This window comes from Amblyomma mixtum, chromosome 9 (genome assembly GCF_055824585.1).
Source record: "Amblyomma mixtum isolate Tamu chromosome 9, ASM5582458v1, whole genome shotgun sequence".
NCBI lineage: Eukaryota > Metazoa > Arthropoda > Arachnida > Ixodida > Ixodidae > Amblyomma > Amblyomma mixtum.
The window spans coordinates 60699020-60715799 of NC_143020.1; the positions used below are offsets into that span (position 1 = coordinate 60699020).

General features: G+C 43.8%; 1 protein-coding gene across 1 annotated transcript in view; it reads left to right on the forward strand.

Moving 5' to 3' along the window:
* Window positions 1–16780, forward strand: part of LOC149329239 (uncharacterized) — a 33209-nt gene that overhangs the window by 13620 nt on the left and 2809 nt on the right. The gene's annotated exons all lie outside the window — the stretch shown is intronic.

Here is a 16780-nt window from a genome sequence, read left to right on the forward strand (position 1 = left end):
TAAACAACAGCAAAAAAAGATTTGGCACCAATCGGAAACGCTGTAGAAAGTGTGGTGGCACAGTTGGCGCATTTGTTGCTTGCAGTGCACTAGACAGGAAAGCATGAATATGATTTGTTCATGCAAACTGAAGAAACGCACAGACGAAGGATTGGGTAAAACAAACATGATGCCTCTATGCTTGCTCCCTCTTCTGTTTACTTGTCTAGCTACGCATGACAGGCGTTGAACCACTGATAGCCGAGCACGGAGAATGCTGCAGAGAAGGGTGTCGTCAAAACACTTCGCCTTCGATCTCAAAAAACGCGCCACGAGCGTTTCCGCGAGCGCCAACGCTGAAAATTAAAAAAAAAATTGTCATCAAGGCGGAGGAGAGAGAGAGAGAGAGAGAAAACTTTTATTGCTCTTTCAAGAGATTCGCGGAGATGAAGACTTCTTGGTCGTCCTGCTTGGGCGCTGGAGGGCAACAAACTAGGACTCCAGTTCAGTAGAGAGAAGTCTGGGATAATGGTATATAATGATGAGAAGGGAGACCCACTAGAAATACAGGACACTATGACAGACCATGTGAGGACTCATAAGTATCTAGGTGTATGGCTAAGTGATTGGTTTGGTTTTATGGGGTTTAACGTCCCAAAGCGACTAAGGCTATGAGAGACGCCGTAGTGGAGGGCTCCGGAAATTTCGACCACCTGGGGTTCTTTAACGTGCACTGACATCGCACAGTACACGGGCCTCTAGAATTTCTCCTCCAAAGAAATTCAACCGCCGCAGCCGGGATCGAACCCGCGTCTTTCGGGTCAGCAGCCGAGCACCATAGCCACTGAGCCACCGCGGCGGCTTATGTATGGCTAAGTGAAAGGAAAAAAATATCTGGAAGAGCATGAGAGGATTCTGAAGGATAAAGAAAAAAGGAATTCAGACATTATGAAACATAGAGCACTATGGAGCTATAATAGGTATGAGGTGGTTAGAGGGGTATGGAAGGGGATCATGGTACCGGGCCTCACATTTGGAAATGCAGTCCTGTGCGTGAAATCAGAAGTACAGTACAGTCAAGTCTAGAGGTCAGACAAAGAAGTGTAGGAAGGCTAGCCTTGGGAGCCCATGGGAACACTCCGAATGAGGGAGTCCAGGGAGATATGGGTTGGGCGTCGTTCGAGGTTCGGGAGGCAATCAGCAAACTGAAATATGATTAGAGACTAACACAAATGGAAGAAACAAGGTGGGCAAGAAAGGTGTACAAGTATCTGTACATGAAAAGTATTAACACAAAATGGACAAATAGAACCCGAAAGCTAAGAACGAAGTATTTACGGGTGAGGGATGGGACGCAACAAAATACTAACGTGAAAGCGGAGGTAAAGGAGACGGAAAGAAAGATGTGGAAAGAAAGAATGCAGAAAAAATCGGCGCTAGGCACAGGACATCAAAAAAGAGCGATTATTCGCGGGGCAGTTCACCGCTTTTTGAGGCTAGGACAGGGACTCTGAGAACAAAAAATTCAGGAGGCACTTTGGCTCTCTAAAGTGCTGCAAGGCGAAAGCGTTTTCTGGCCACTGTTTGTTTTCATTAACTTTTTATTTTTCATATTTTTGTTTATTTTTTGCTCCTTTTCATAAGTTTATTGTTTTTTATTTTATTTTCACATCTTATTTTTAGTTTGTTTTTCTTTTTGTTTATTTTATTATTTTTATTTCCTTGTGTTTACTTTACTCCTTTTATTTTATTTATGAAGCCCATGTATTCACTAGATGCGCCTTTATTCATGCTGGAACCTTGAGCCTTTTAAGCAGTGACTCCGAAAGGCGGGCGAATCTGCCGACGCGTCTGCTAACGACAGTATGAGGCAAAACGGAAACGGAGACCATAGAGCACTTGGTTTTGAGGTGCGCAGAAATCCGCCCAGCCCTCCCAGAGGGGGCAGCAACAGCCATAGAGATAGCGCTGGGATTTTAACTGGGGAGGACAGGCGAGTGGATGGGAAAAGCGTGACATTGACGAAAGGGAGGTTGAAGGATTGGTGGCGGAAATAAAGGGAGGGGTGAATTTGGAGGCGAAAAGGATAGCCAGACTAGACATTGTAAGAGCGAAAGTGAAAGAAAGGGAAAAGAAAAATAAATTAACAATGGGGGAAGTATAGGCTAGGTGGCGAAAGCTACTGCTCGGTACAAAGGGTAAAGCTATTATCATTCATCCATGATTTTCAATTACTCTCAAACCCAGACGTTGATTGCTCTGCTCGGATAGTTTTTGTTTTTTTCCTTTTTCACGTCGCCATCACGCGCGTTTTTTGAGGCAAGCTGGTGAAACGGGCTCGGCGAAATAGTATGTTTTGACGGCACCCCTCCCTGCAGCAGGCTTGTCCGAACTGTGGTAAGTACTGCGAAAAAGCGACGTCGTGCACTCAAGGCGACATTTCGTACTTGTCCGCCTACTCCAAACGAGCATTCAGCCCTGCTCTCCCACCCCCTTGCGGTTTGTTGCGATTACTTGTGCGGCATCTTCCTGTGAGTTTATTTTGCGAATTCTTCCACGGAGTACCGTGGTTAGCCCGTTTCCGTGCGCCTGAAAAACACAGTCGCGCATAGTTAATTGCTACCACTGCTTCGGTCGGTCGCCGGCGGCTCGCACGAAAGCATCTTTCTTTTATCTTCCCTGAACGCTTCTACTTACGGCCACCTCTGTTTTCGTAGGAACAATCACTTCTTCGTGTCTTCGGTATGTGCCGTAAAAATCTTGCTGCACATTTATTTTTAGACCTTATTGCCGTTCTCGCGGCTTCATACATCTCGCCTGCACCTGTATGCCTTGTGCTTCCATAGGTGGGATCGTTTAATTGGACCATTTGTATACATAGACCTCCTTCACCCCGCGACGTCACGGAGATGCGGTGGCGCTGATGTCAGTAGCGACTTTCGCGTGGTAGGCAAAACAGGTTCCGCCTGCCCGTGCCTACCGCAGCTGCCGCAGCTACCGGCGGCTGCATCGTGGCTACGCACTGCAAAAGCAGCATATACCGACCAGCTGCGTCGCTGTTGGATCCGCGTAGTATCATAAAATGGAAAATTATATTAGCCTTAATAGGTTTTACCGCATTAGGAAATGGGCCGCAGTAGTAAAAGCGCGAAGTCTGGGTGTCGACAAGCGCTGCCAGTCAACGTACTTCATAGCAGGGAAATTTCTGCGCTCATTCAAATGAACGACAGCATGGTACGCTTAAAACTGCGCAAGGAAAAAAAAAAAGCATGTAGCTGCGCACGTACTTATCACCCTGCGCTGGTGTGCACGGGCGCCGGCAAGGTCATTCACCATCAACGAGTGCGTTATTTCGTTGATAGCACATCATGTTTTTACGTGTGTAGAAGTTATACGAAAATATAATGGCGCGTTTTAGGGCATTTAATATATTCTTGAAACTATTTCTTAACATGACCGACATGATCATTTGATTCTAGTAGAAAGCAGTCTGGTAAGTTGTGACAATCTTGCGCGGTCACGTTGGCATGCTTCGAACAGCGTACTTTAAGTGTGCTAAAAACCACACCCTTTTCATTGCATCATGCATGTGTCATAAGTTGCTTCATGAAGTAGTACATGATCGCGAAGCCTGTTTGGAAAGAAACAACCGCAGGCGGGCTACCAAAAGAGCACGTAGCGAGATTGACAGGGGATGAGGCAATGAAAAGTTTTTTCTTTATTGATGCATGATATATGCAACCAAATTTGGTGCAAATATGAAATTGCTCTGGTAATTTTAGTAATGCGTTTTATTTTCAGCTATACCTGGTGCAGTTCTTCGGTAATTACAATTAACACCCTCGTCAAGTCACCCCGGGTCTTGAATAATTAAGTATAAAGTGCGGAAAGTTTTTATGCCAGCATGTCCCCAAAGCCCTGTTCTCTATGATGGCGGTATTACTTCTTTTTTTTTATTAGATTATCAGTACTTATGCTTGCATAGTCACATGTAAACTTTTGTTATAAAAATAACTAACATACTACTGCTCCTGTAGGAAAAAAATCGGGACATTTATTGCACTTCTCTACTTATCTGGAACCGTTCGCGACAAATAAAATCATTCTATTTCCATTATTTACAAATTTACGAAGGGGGGAGGGATGCCAATCACTGAAAATGTGGTAGATCAAAAAACAACCCTTTAAGTTCACTCCCTTGTTATGGCCTCTTTGCTTTCACTTTGGTCAAAGAAATGCGGCACTGAAATCAACGAAACCTCTGATCCCTCTTCGTAGTGATGCTACCATTGTGGTACTCCGTCGTCGGAAGCCCGCAGAATTCGCGACGTGCAAGGACCATCAGAAACCGCATTACCTCACAATTTTTGATGACCAGAGATCTAAAAACCGTAATTCTATGAATTTCTACTGAATATATTGCTATATTTTTTCGTCACAAAACCAAAGACCCAGGGCTAGGAAAGAATATAATTTCAGGAATTCAAACTTTTCACTAAATCCACCAGTTTAAGAAGGGAAGAAGTCGGCCTGGCTGGTGCCTGATCTGACGGCTAAAAACAGCGGTTACGCGAGATTTATGAGATCGGGACACGATCGACGCTGTCCCCACTTTTCGTACTGCGCGACACGTGTGTCAACAGATGGTGAGCGCACGTCGGCTGTGCGAAAAAACGCCAGTGCTTACCTCACTACTGTCCTGAGGTAAAATCATTCTGGCTATAGTGCAGAGTGTCAAAAACTTATCATTTTATTCAATGCCTAGGTACAATACACTGTGGCGAAATACGCCGTACATGGCCAATGCGAGTCTGTGTACTTCGAGGAATACTAAGTTGAAAGCATCAACCATTGCTATGATTCTCAGAAACTCAAAACGCGCCTACAAGCCTTGAAAACCGGCGCCGCGCCACCTCAACTCGACGCCGCTCCCTGGCCTCTTGCCTACCGCGAGCCTGCTAGCGACTGCAGCGCCACCTCGCTTGTTTGCAAACATGGAGGAGGTCTATACATATGTATCCTAGCGGAGTATTGCAGTACAGTGCCAAAAACCTGTTGCGCGCACGAGGGAACTACAGTTTAACTGTATGTTGTCCCAATGTGAAATGAAACTGATCTACTTTTGATTAAGATTAAGCTCTTCAGCAGAGCTTTGATTTCACCCAAGACCATCACAACGAAAACAATATATTGCTATTGCCATTTGATGCTGCAGTGAGGTCTTAGAAGCGAATTTACCGGTTTTCATTTGAGAGTAGTAATCCATGTACTAGATGGTAGTGGTAATGTATATCCCATTACAAGTTGAGCAGCTCCTTCAGGGGTCTCCCTTTTCTTGAGTTTGTTCTGACGATTAGGTTAAACGTCTTGGATAAATGATGCACATTACTTTGCACAGATATGTGTTACAGTGCTACCTCTGTGGCCATTAGATTTGTTTTTGGTTCCTGAAAAGGACAGTGGCTGGCTTGAAGTCTTGTTTTGAAAGCTTCTTCATTTGCTTTTGAGGAAGTTGTAAGGAAGACGGCTGGTAGTCGCTGGCACGCCCACAGATTTTCTGCTGTTTTTGACTGGCGCAATTTTGTTGTCTTGCTTATGCATTAGACACCTGTGTGTGTGCGTCGAGCTGCAGCTGCCATCGTTACACCTTTTTTTCCTTCCTTTTGCAATAGGATCCTTCACATGTCCTACCCATTCTGGGAGTAGATGTTTGTCACATTTTTCTGATTACCACTGTCCTTACTTTTAGCTGGAATGTGCAGACAAGGATGCCCTGGAGGTAAACGTTTGTCATCTTGATACCATCTTCACATTGTTAAAGGTGGATAGCTGTTATCGGCGCGGCCTGCTGCACAGACTGATGGCCCAGCATTTGGTGTGTATAAGAGTACTGCACAGGCTGTAATTATTGGCCCGGGCCCAGTACCCGTCTGAGCCTGGCCCGGTTTCTCTAATACATGTCCTGCCCGAGCCGAGGAAGCTCTCATCTACCCGGTCCAGCTCAGGCCTGAAACACAAAAGCTTTAAGCATGCTACAGAAGCTCAAATGTTGTTATTACTATGAATTTCAAAGAAAAATAGTCCATCGTTGGTAGAAGAGAGGTCTAAAATTCTCTAGTTTCTGCTTCAGGTTGTTTTGGTACTTCTTAATTTTTTTTTTTGCCCAGAACAAAGTGTGGTGCTTTGAATGCCACACATACCAATCTGCAGAAAGTAATCAACCGAAGTTCGTTATTTGCTTCTTAGTTTCGGATTTAATCTCCGTGCGCTTATCTCAAACAGCCTCTAAGATTGCAATCGGTTCGCCACCAACACTCAAGAAGTCACGCGAGACCAAAAGGCAGTGAGGTGTCCGCTTGTGTCTGTTCAAACAGCTACTTCTCCCACTTTCGCTTGTCTTAACATTTAGCAAGAAAACAAAAAAATGCAGGAACATCGGCTGGGCTCGGACACATTTTGCAGTTAAAATGTCGTCTTTTACATGGCCCATACTTCGCTGAAACTGAGGAGCGTTAATGCACTCGGATCGTAGACAATTACTATAGGTGGCTTTTGTAGAATTAAAGGGTGCATAAATTGAAAAAAAAAAAAAAGAAGAGAAGACTTGACAGACAAAGGAGAGAAGTCTCATAAATATTGTGTCATACATTATGAAGAGTGCTTAGCACGAACAAATATACTGAAAGGAAAGAAACCACACTACATGGGTTCTATGTGCTAAGCATTTATTGGATGCACCCTCCAAGGCCCAGATTTGCCGGGACGTACAGCCTCCTCTGTGCTACGGGAAGCCCGGGAAGTACCACCTTGAAACAAGAAATAACACTACGATTATCAGGAAATACTCAGCTCTGTAATATTGAGTGCGGAACATTACAAAGCCAAGGCGTGTGCTGGGGAGGAGTTAAGTGTGATGCACTCAGAGCTCAAAATCTATCACCAAAACAGCGAAGATAGCCTCACAATTCCTGTTCATCTCAAGCTACATCTAAATGATTAAAGCAAAATGTTTCTTCATTACGTGTGCACGGATGCCGTACTTATGCTCCATGCATTACAATTTTGCAAAGCTATAAGAAGGTGGCAAGCAACAGTACTGTGTTAATTGATAAGACTTACAGTGCTTCAGAAGTTGAGAGCTTTGCAAAGAGTGGTATATATGCTGCTTTGCTGGAATTGTTCTCTGTTTCCTGCGTTGTTCTAATTTTTTTGTGCGCTCAATATATCACATGGCATGTTACTGAAGATAACAAGTTCGTACTCTGGAAATAGTTGAAAACTGGCTCTAACTGTCTTGACCTGCCGTTTCTTAACCCCATGAGAACATAAGAAGTGGGCACTCAGTGAAAGTACCTGTTCACTACACATGCCTGAGCCTGGCTCAGGCCCCTAAGTAAACAGGCCCGAGCCTGAGCCTGCAACCCCAAATCCTGGGCCCAGGCCTGGCACAAACTTGTTGTACCCAGCCCAGCTTGTGGGCTCAGGCTTTCGGATAAGCCCGTGCAGTGCTCTACTGTGTATATTTTCGCAGTTTTTGTTGGTACGAGGCATGGTGCCACTTCGTGCTTTTTTTATTGAATTTAGACAGCTTACCTTTTGTGTTATCAGTTTTAACATGGACTACGTGCTATGCTTCCTCTGAGACTTTCATTTCCTGTTATGTTGGTTCTTTACAATAACACGAGGCTCTTAAGGCTAGCATGGTCTGCAGTGGTATAAGTAGGGGAACTATTAAAGTGTAACTATCACTTTTTGCCAGCAAAATTGTAAATCAGTTACCTGGACCTGTTTTCCAACTTGGGGGTCTCTTTTGGCAACGTGTCATTCGCCAAAACTGAAAGTGAATGAGCCACAAGTGTTTCGGCCAGTTGGGTGTTGCCGAAAGGGTCGCAAGTTGGAATACGGTCCCTGGTCAGTTCTTTCATTCAGAGCAGTGCCACATTTTCATTTGATTGATGTGTGTCAGCAGTGACAAAACATGAGCTAGGACAGATTTAAGTATCCTTCTGTGACATGTGAGCTGGCTAGTATTGATGCTTGTTGCTTCAGTTTAGTAGCCCGCCCAAGTTCAAGGTATTGGTGCTTTTGGATGTTGGAGCCATAGGCGTACTGTACAGCTAAGATAGTACTGTGTCAGAGAAGAAGCAAGTCAAAATTCATTGCTCCAGTTGTTGATTGATGACATTTGCCAAGCCTTTGATACTGCCGCAGGATAGTTTGCGCGTTTGCAAACTTATCTTGAGATATTTTTATTCTGTTCCTGTGTTTTAGGCGAAGCTTTCGCGATGAAAATTTGCTTGCTTTGTGTGCAAGATTGACCGTGCTGTATGCAAGGCTGGCTAGGCCAGATGCCAGTCTTCACTGTGTGGCTAGCGACAGCATGATGCACCTTCATGCACACTTGCAGAGACCTATTCTGGCTCTTGCTAAAGGTGGTTTCAGAGCCTTTGATGCTTTCAAGAGCGTTAGCTCTTACTCACCACGTTCTGAGATTTTGTGGGGCCTGCTACCACCCTGAGATCACAGCGCCATCTGTGGGAGCAACTGGGAAACAGCACATCTCGCATCTCATTCATATCAATTCTAGTAAACCAAGCAGCTAATGCTCGTTACTTCAACGTCTTCCATACGATGGTGGCCTTTTTATCACTAACAGCAGATCTGCGTTATGATTTTTTATTAATAAGTATGAGTCGGAAGTGCTCGAGTAATAGTTTACAATGACAGTTAGCTTGGAAGCAGTTTGACTGCAGCAATGGTTTAGTGGTTTGAGTTTCTACTTGACATGTGGGAGGTGCGGGGTTCGATCCCCAGTGCCACCGAGTGCCCACTGATACTACAATGCGTTCAAGCTTTTCCCTGGCCTGGTGCTTGGCTTACTTGGGGTGACGTGCTTGGAAAATAGATCTTTGACCCCACCTTGTGTAGACGAAAAACACCTTGCGTCATGGCACTCTTTGGCCTATGGAGCCCTTGTGCCGTTAAAATTTATGAACATCATGGATTCACTCTGCCATTACAGTCTTCGGTCACAGCAATACCATTGCATTAAATTTGCTGCATGCTGCTACAAATTGGTGGTTTTTGATGAAATGGTGCTAAGGCTGCGCCAAAATACTATTCCAACAACCAAGAGCTGTGGAAAATGTGAAGAGGCCAAGGATACCGGCAAATGTGCACAGGCTACCGACGCATGAATGGTTCGTTGTCCTTATAAGTGACGAGAAAGATGACCGAAATCGTCCCTCTGTGCTTTCATGATTTTGAAGCAAGTTGTAATGTCTTCCCACATTTTAATAGCTGCTGCTGAGATATCATGGAGCTCTGGCGACCATTGATCATGCTATATTCTTTCCCTTCCCGAGAGCACAGTTGTTGGAACAGTAGCAGAACAGTGCGTTTGTGGCATTGATGATTTTTTCCTTCTGCTTATTCTGCTTTCCTGTGTGTCATTTTGCAGGCAGAGCAAGCACATTGGTGGGAGATAGAGTACAAGTTGCCTGAGGAAGAGCTTTCTTGAATAACTACTACAAGTCCATGCAGATAGTATCCTCAAGCTCGTATCCTTTCAAATGGGGCATCTATTGCTCTGAATTTCTGGTGACGGCGTGCCAAGCTACACATGTCACAACCCTTCTGGTTGTGCCAGGAACACAGCAGGCCTAGGTCTGGCAGCAACCATGTATGTACTGCAGAGCAATTTTAAGTTTACCTTGACTACCTTGTCTTGTATTTTGGTGGTCACGTTCATTGCTTTAAGTTTTGGCCATGTTGTTCAGCTGCATGAACTCACGGACTGAGACTTCTCTGCAGTCAACATCATCAGCAAGTTCCGGCTGCTTCTACAATAAACAGTGTTTCAAAAATATGGGGCTGGGAAGAACACATTGTTCTCACATTGCCTTGAGTACCTAATCAGTGACGAGTGCCAGCAGATGTTTAGCCCGGGTATCATCTCAGCTTGGCAGAACTGATGTTTGCTTTTAATGCATTCGCATTAGAAGCATCTGTGCAATGCAAATGGTGACCGGTGGCGCGTGTTGCAAACCTTGCGATGTTTTCACGACTTGCCCACCGTGGCAGGTGGCAGCTAAATTAATGAACGGTCATGAGAGGTTGCTCGGGAAGCAACCTTGGTATCACAAGCCCCACCGGTGGCTAAGCTTGGAACAGCCACCTGTCGTTGTAGCGGCGCACCACTTAACTGCTGCTCCACTGTGCCAGGAGTGGAATGAGGACTCCCAGTGATCTATGATTGTAAAGTAAACGATGACCAATTCCGCATGTATCAGCAGCAACAGCAAAATATGAATGCATTCAAACAATCTGCCGAGGCTCGCCTAAGAGTTCTTATTTTTTTGTCTATATGCATTACCTTCCGATCTTATTCTCACGTAGAGTGATGTAGTGAGCTCGTCATGGCGTTCGCTACCACCAGGAACACCTTTACTATGAAGGAATCAAAAGTCAACCGTTGTGGCATGTATCATGCCATTCTTGATCCACTGGGCTGCCTTAAAGGATTTTATAGAGGCACTAAAACAGACTTTCACGCATGGAAATGAAACTGTTGTATACTATGATCAAATATGTTCCCGGTTCATTACAGCATCATCCCTATCTGGTCCAAATGCATTTATGTATCTTAGCACTACTTCTCCGCAAACATATCCGTTCCTCCCCAAGCCTCTTGAGGTACTAATCTGCCCTTGAAGTCAGCACTGGGATGCCAGATTATGACTGTTGAATCTAAAGAGCATATAGGCACCTCCTTAAGGAGAATTTGAGTGTTTTAAGTGCTTATTGTCTTGCTTTACTTGATTTTGCAGGTTTGTGTAAGCCAGGTAAAACAAGCTGCCAAGAATGAACCCTTCAAACTGCTTCCAACCTTTACTTTCCGAATGCCTCACTCTTCAAAGCCTATAAATTTACATACACAATAGTAGTATTGTCTCGTGTGTGGACACGTATAAGACCATGAGTGCGACCACATGCCTTTCAAACACGCAGTTGTCTGCTGAATTAATCATCATCATCAGTCTAACTACGACCACTGTACAACAAGGCCCCTCCTGTATACCTTTAGTTAACCCTGCCTTGTATCAGCTGCAGCCACCTTATGCCCATAAACTTCCTAATCTCATCTGGTCCCCTGCTATGCTGCTACTCCGTTACCTTAACCGATTCACTTCCAAAGAAGGCCGTCCTTGCTTGAAAATAATTGCTTTATATGTGTATCAGCAAATGGCTCTATAATATGCTTAACTGCTAATTTTTGGACAGTAGCTTTCGTGCCAGATGACTAGTTGCTCACCAGTTTTGAAATATGTTGCAGGAAAAAGATTTTTCTTTCTCGCCGCTTCTTTTGAGCACAACCATGGTGTCGCGGGAAGACTGACATTTCAAGGGCGCTAAAAGTCATGCGCTGCTTCCTGGCAGTGAGGGGGATGCATGCAAATACCCTAAACTTTTAGATGAATATGAAAGCAGTGAGTGTGAGCCTGGAACTTCCGACAAAGCATGAGCTTCAGCTTGGAAATCTGAATGTGTGCAAGGAAATATTCATCAGTGTGATGAAATACCGTGCTTTGTTTCAATTCGTATTTATTAGTACTGGTATTATGAGGACAAAGAGTACAGCTTGCCCGAGGGAAAACCTTCGAAGGCAACATACTGTTGCAGCCTGTTGAGACTGTCACCTTCATGCATATATCTTTTAAGACAGCATGTTCAGTGATTTGCGTATGCAAAGTTAGGTGCATGAGAACCCATCTGGTTGTACCAAGAGAACTAGCTAGACTAGCCGAGCTGAAATTGAGAGCATTGTAAAAGATAGACAAGTGACATTGCATATCTGCCAGTAGGTGACATTCTTTTCTAAAACATGTACTAATATTTAGTAGCACAATGTTAGTCGCACCTCCCTTCTCCAGTCCAGATTCTTTCAAGTTTTGGGTCAGCAAAAGAAGGCATTGCGATGCGTAGTCAGATGTACTTTTTGTGCTTTGTCACCTCTGCTCTGTGCACTGTCATTTACAGAAAGGCACGCAAGCCCCGCTGCATGTGGGATTGTGTTTTTAAGGCGTAAGCCTTACCTACCCCATTGAGCGAAAATCCGCACGCACGTGATAATACTCAGTGGTACCCTTAAAGGATGGTGTCCTCGTGTAGACAGTTGGCACATCCGAATGCAACCTGGCAGGTGGCGGTTGAATTAATGATTAGTCGTGCGAGGTTCCTGGGGAAGAGCAACCTGGATTGCGCAAATGCCATCGATGGCAGCACCTGCCATTCCAGGGCAGTGACACACCACTTAAACGCTGCACCAGAAGTGGTATGAGGACTCCCAGGGATCTGTGAATGTAAAGAAAGGAACGACCAATTCTGCATATATGGGTGTTAACCCATTAGCTATCAGCTCATACTCATAAAGCGTATCAGCGCACAGATCAGAAGGGGTGTGGCAGCATCGCTGTGGCAGCCACCTAGAGCCATGCAGAGGTAGAATTGCCAAAAGTGCGGCATCAGGTTGCATCACGCGGCAGCGCATGTCGACTGCGTTTACAAAGTGAGCGGGCGGGCTTGCACCTTCTCGCATGTAAGCAGTCGTAAGTGTCTCTGCAGACTTATTTTTCTTGTAGTGATGCTTGTTTGCTCTCCGTCATTTTGCAGGCCAGTATTCATAAGCCAAGCTGCACAAGTTGACACAGGAAGAAAGCTCCGAGACCACATCCACCAACCTGCCCTGGCTTCAGTGCTTCATGCACAAATTGGGGTGGAAATTGTTTTAATCGAGTTGTTTAAATTGCAGGAATTTACTAATAAGGAAAGGGGGCACTGTCATAAAAACGAAATTTTGTTTATTGAGCCCATTTTAGAAACACTTGATGAGTTCTTTTTTTTTGGTAATGACAACCGGCAGTCCGACTGGAGGCAGGCAGAGGTCAGAAAAGGTTAGGGAGGGAATAAAGGGTGTGGCAGTGAAGCAGCATTTTCGGTGGTCACTGAAAATACTTAGGAGGTGCTGGGTTCTTGTTTTTTGGCTCGAGAGCTGCAGAGCTTAAACTATGTGTTACTCTGGTAAAAGGGCTGTCTCTTGAAGGCTTGAGATTAAGCACTGAATAAGATTACGTAACGTTTGAGTTGTGGCACACATGGAGCACAACGAATTTCATGCATCGATCAAATGTCAACCTCCCACCTGTGTTCTCTTGCGCAGTGCAATTTGTGACTTGGAGGAATTAAAAAAATGTACTGCTGGTTCTCGTCCTTAAAGACAAAGGACTGTTGTTTTCAAAACATTGTTGTCAATTGAAAAGAATAGCGGGGATAAGAAATGCGGCCAATGTTTACTGCAAAATGGGATGAATCAGACCTCGTCCTGTTCATAGACCATGGCCGGATTGGCGAAACAGAAGTGATGTTTATTATGAAGGTCTTCGTGTGTGACATTATGTGCGATGGCATATAAGTGGAAGTGTGCTGGATATTATGTGATCGTTTAGTACAAGTGTGTAAATTAAATAGCAGAAACCTCCGAAGAAGAAAACTGTATGCATTGGAATAATTAACCTTTGTGTGCCTCTGTGTTTGACGCATCATTCTTCATTGTGCGTCTCATGCTGATGCTTGCTTAAATCATCTGATGGGGCTCTACCACCTTGGCACTTATCTTTTTTTTATAACTTGCTTTGTTTAATGATCAGGGCTTTGAGAACAGAGCAGCTGCACAAAGCTGTTTCTGTCAATATTGTGTGATGAATTTTGCTTTGTAGTGTTTTTGCCGCTGTTGACTGGTTTACTGGAATTTCTGTGGTGTTGCTGAAGAGTACACTGTGATTCGTTGTGGTTGGTCACAAGTGACCTACCTTTCATGCGCATAGCATTTATTGACATTGTCAAAACAGTATTTGTTGCTGTGTGCATTTAGCTTGCACCCTGACATCATTGATTACTTTTTGAGGCTTCTTTATAGCAGGTCGCATTTTATTGTATGAGGTGTTGAAGTACTCTCTTGTCATTTTTTTTGTTCCTTTCACTGTACTGAAAACTCTTTTCCATATCCGTAACCCAATGAGCACTGAAATGCCACTGAACGTCCGTAGGACGTCCCAAACATCCGCAGGACGTTCAAGGTAGTTTCAGGGCCCATTGAGAATTCATTGTGTGTATCACCGTGTTTTAATTTCAAGCTGGGATTGTGATGTGGACTGAATTATCTTTCAGCTGGGCAGTTTTTTATTTTAATGTGAAGCTGCTTTACAAAAAAAATGCTTGCCCACTGTTTCTCTAGAGCTCTGTGTGCTATTGATCGTAAACTGTCTTGTACAAAGCATTGTCAGATTTACAAGATTTACTCATCTACGACCTGCACTTTTCTTGATTTTTGTCCAAGTGTGGTTGCATGAGTCAGACGTGTATGTGTCGTAAAATGCCTGTAAAAACAATGCAGCATTGCTACAAATTCTGCACAGAATAATGGAACAGCTGGTGACACATTACAAATACTTTTATTGATTATTCTTCACAGCTTTTGCTAGCCAATTCCAAGAGGTGGTTGCCTTCACTGCCATCTTTGGCCTTGGAAATGGCAGTCACCTTAACACGCATCAGTTCTTATACTTGTATAGACTGACTTGTATCCCCTTTTATGAAGCCAGTAATTGTGCATGTGCCCTGGTCAAGTGTTGACTTGGTTGCGAATGCTTTCCAGTTTCTACAGGTAATCGTTAGTTGTTTGATAGCTTAAGCATAGTCCTCATCTGTATTAGCAATTAAAATTAAAATTTTTGCTTTCTGGCTGATTTATCCTTAAGTTCATCATCGTGAATCTACTTTACACAAACTGGCACATCTGTTGCATGTTAATTGTACTCCACAATTCACTTCTTCATGCATATAAGACCACTTGTGCTCTGGCAGTGGAGTCTTGTGTCTTAGAGGTGTGTTTTTGCTTTCAAATGCAGGCTTGTGCATCGGGGACTGCAAGCCTTATGTACCTCTTGGACAGAATTCAACAGGTTAGGTTCTGCAATTTGTTTCCCAGGAGTGCTTTTTGTGAAGGTTGTCATTCAATGAGCAGGATTAAAGTAACAGAAGGTTCAGTTTTCGCAGGAAAAGTGCTGTAAATGGCAGTGTGCTCTGTTGCTAAGCTCCGCCGACTGGCACTCATTAGGTACTAAAGGAGTATAGACACCTAATTTTGGCGTCGTGTTTTATTATCTATAATGATGCGGAATTCTCTACTTTGCACGAATCACCAAGTAGTATTCGCCTACGACCGCTATATAATTTATAATCGAATTTTTCTGTCACGCTGTTTTGGTTTCAACAGCAGAACGATGGCTGTGGCATCAATGAGAGGTTATAGGTCACGTGAGGCATGGAAAAACTGCGACATAATCACTGCTTCGTTGTTTTAATTCAGTACAGTGCTGAAGCAGCCTTCCTCAAGAGCTGGAATGACAATTTATGCAGAAGCATAAATTATACTGCAGTTTTTCATGCCTCACGTGACCTATAACCTCTCTTTGACGTCACAGCCATAGCCAAAACTGAAACAGTATGACATGAAAACTCAATTATAAATTATTTAGCAGTCGTAGGAGGATACCACGCGGTAACCGTGTATAACAATGCCTTGCGCCTCATTACAAAGAAGAAAACACGCACCCAAAACTTAGGCGTCTATACTCCTTTAAGCCTGCATGGGAGAACTGAGGGCAGTGTCTGTCATGAAAGAGGGGTCGAAGGCAGTGACTTTGGCTGGGTTACAGAGGCTGCCCTATTTTTGTTGGTAGTCGTGGCATTTCTCTGCGGGCTTAAGTGCTTTTTCAACAGCATGCAGAATTCGCAGTAGTGGTATCTTCAGTGATGTCACCCTTGTGCCAAATGCGCCAAACCAGACATTGAACTACTCCACATTGTTCTAGAATTGGGCACCACCGTTTCAATATGTAAATGAACGTTTAAATCCACTTATAAGGGTCATTCAACACCAACTGTTCCAGGCTTTGCTTTCGACTATCTTCGGTTTCTTTTAAAAAGTCATGGCCTATTTCGTTAATGTGGCAAATATTATTTCCGAAGTGCTGTTTGCCAGTAGCATCACTATATCTTGCTTCAGACCTGAGTTCTCTTTAAGGCCAATTTACTGAATATAACTTTCAGTAAACGTCCATGGCTGTTGACGAAAGCGTCTTCCACATTCATCCTTTATCACTAGCTCCAACTGAACTGTACATTGTTGGTTCCTGTATTTTAACCTATAGTACTCTACCTTTAAAACACAGTGATGCTACTGGCAAACTGCTATTTGCTAGTAGAATCACTATATCTTGCTTCAGACCTGAATTATCTTTAAGGCCAATTTACTGAATATAACTCCACAGCTGTTGATGAGAGTGTCTTCACATTCCTCTTTTATCACTAGCTCCTGTTGAGCTTTGTATTGTCGGTTCCTGCATTTTAGTTTAAAGTACTCAGTGATGCTACTGTCAAAATGCTATTTGCCAGTAGCATCACTATATCTTCCTTTAGACCTGAATTCTCCTCAAGGCCAATTTACTGAATATAACTCTCGATAAACATCCACAGCAGTTGATGAGAGTGTCTTTCACGCTCATCTTTTATCATTAGTTCCAAGTGAGCCTTTTATTGTCGGTTCCTGCATTTTGTGTAGCTTAAAGAGCTTTGCCTTTAAAGCACAGTGATGCTACTGGCAAATAGCACTTTTTCAGTAGCATCACTATATCTTGCTTCAGACCTGAGTTCTCTTTAAGGCCAATTTACTGAATATAAC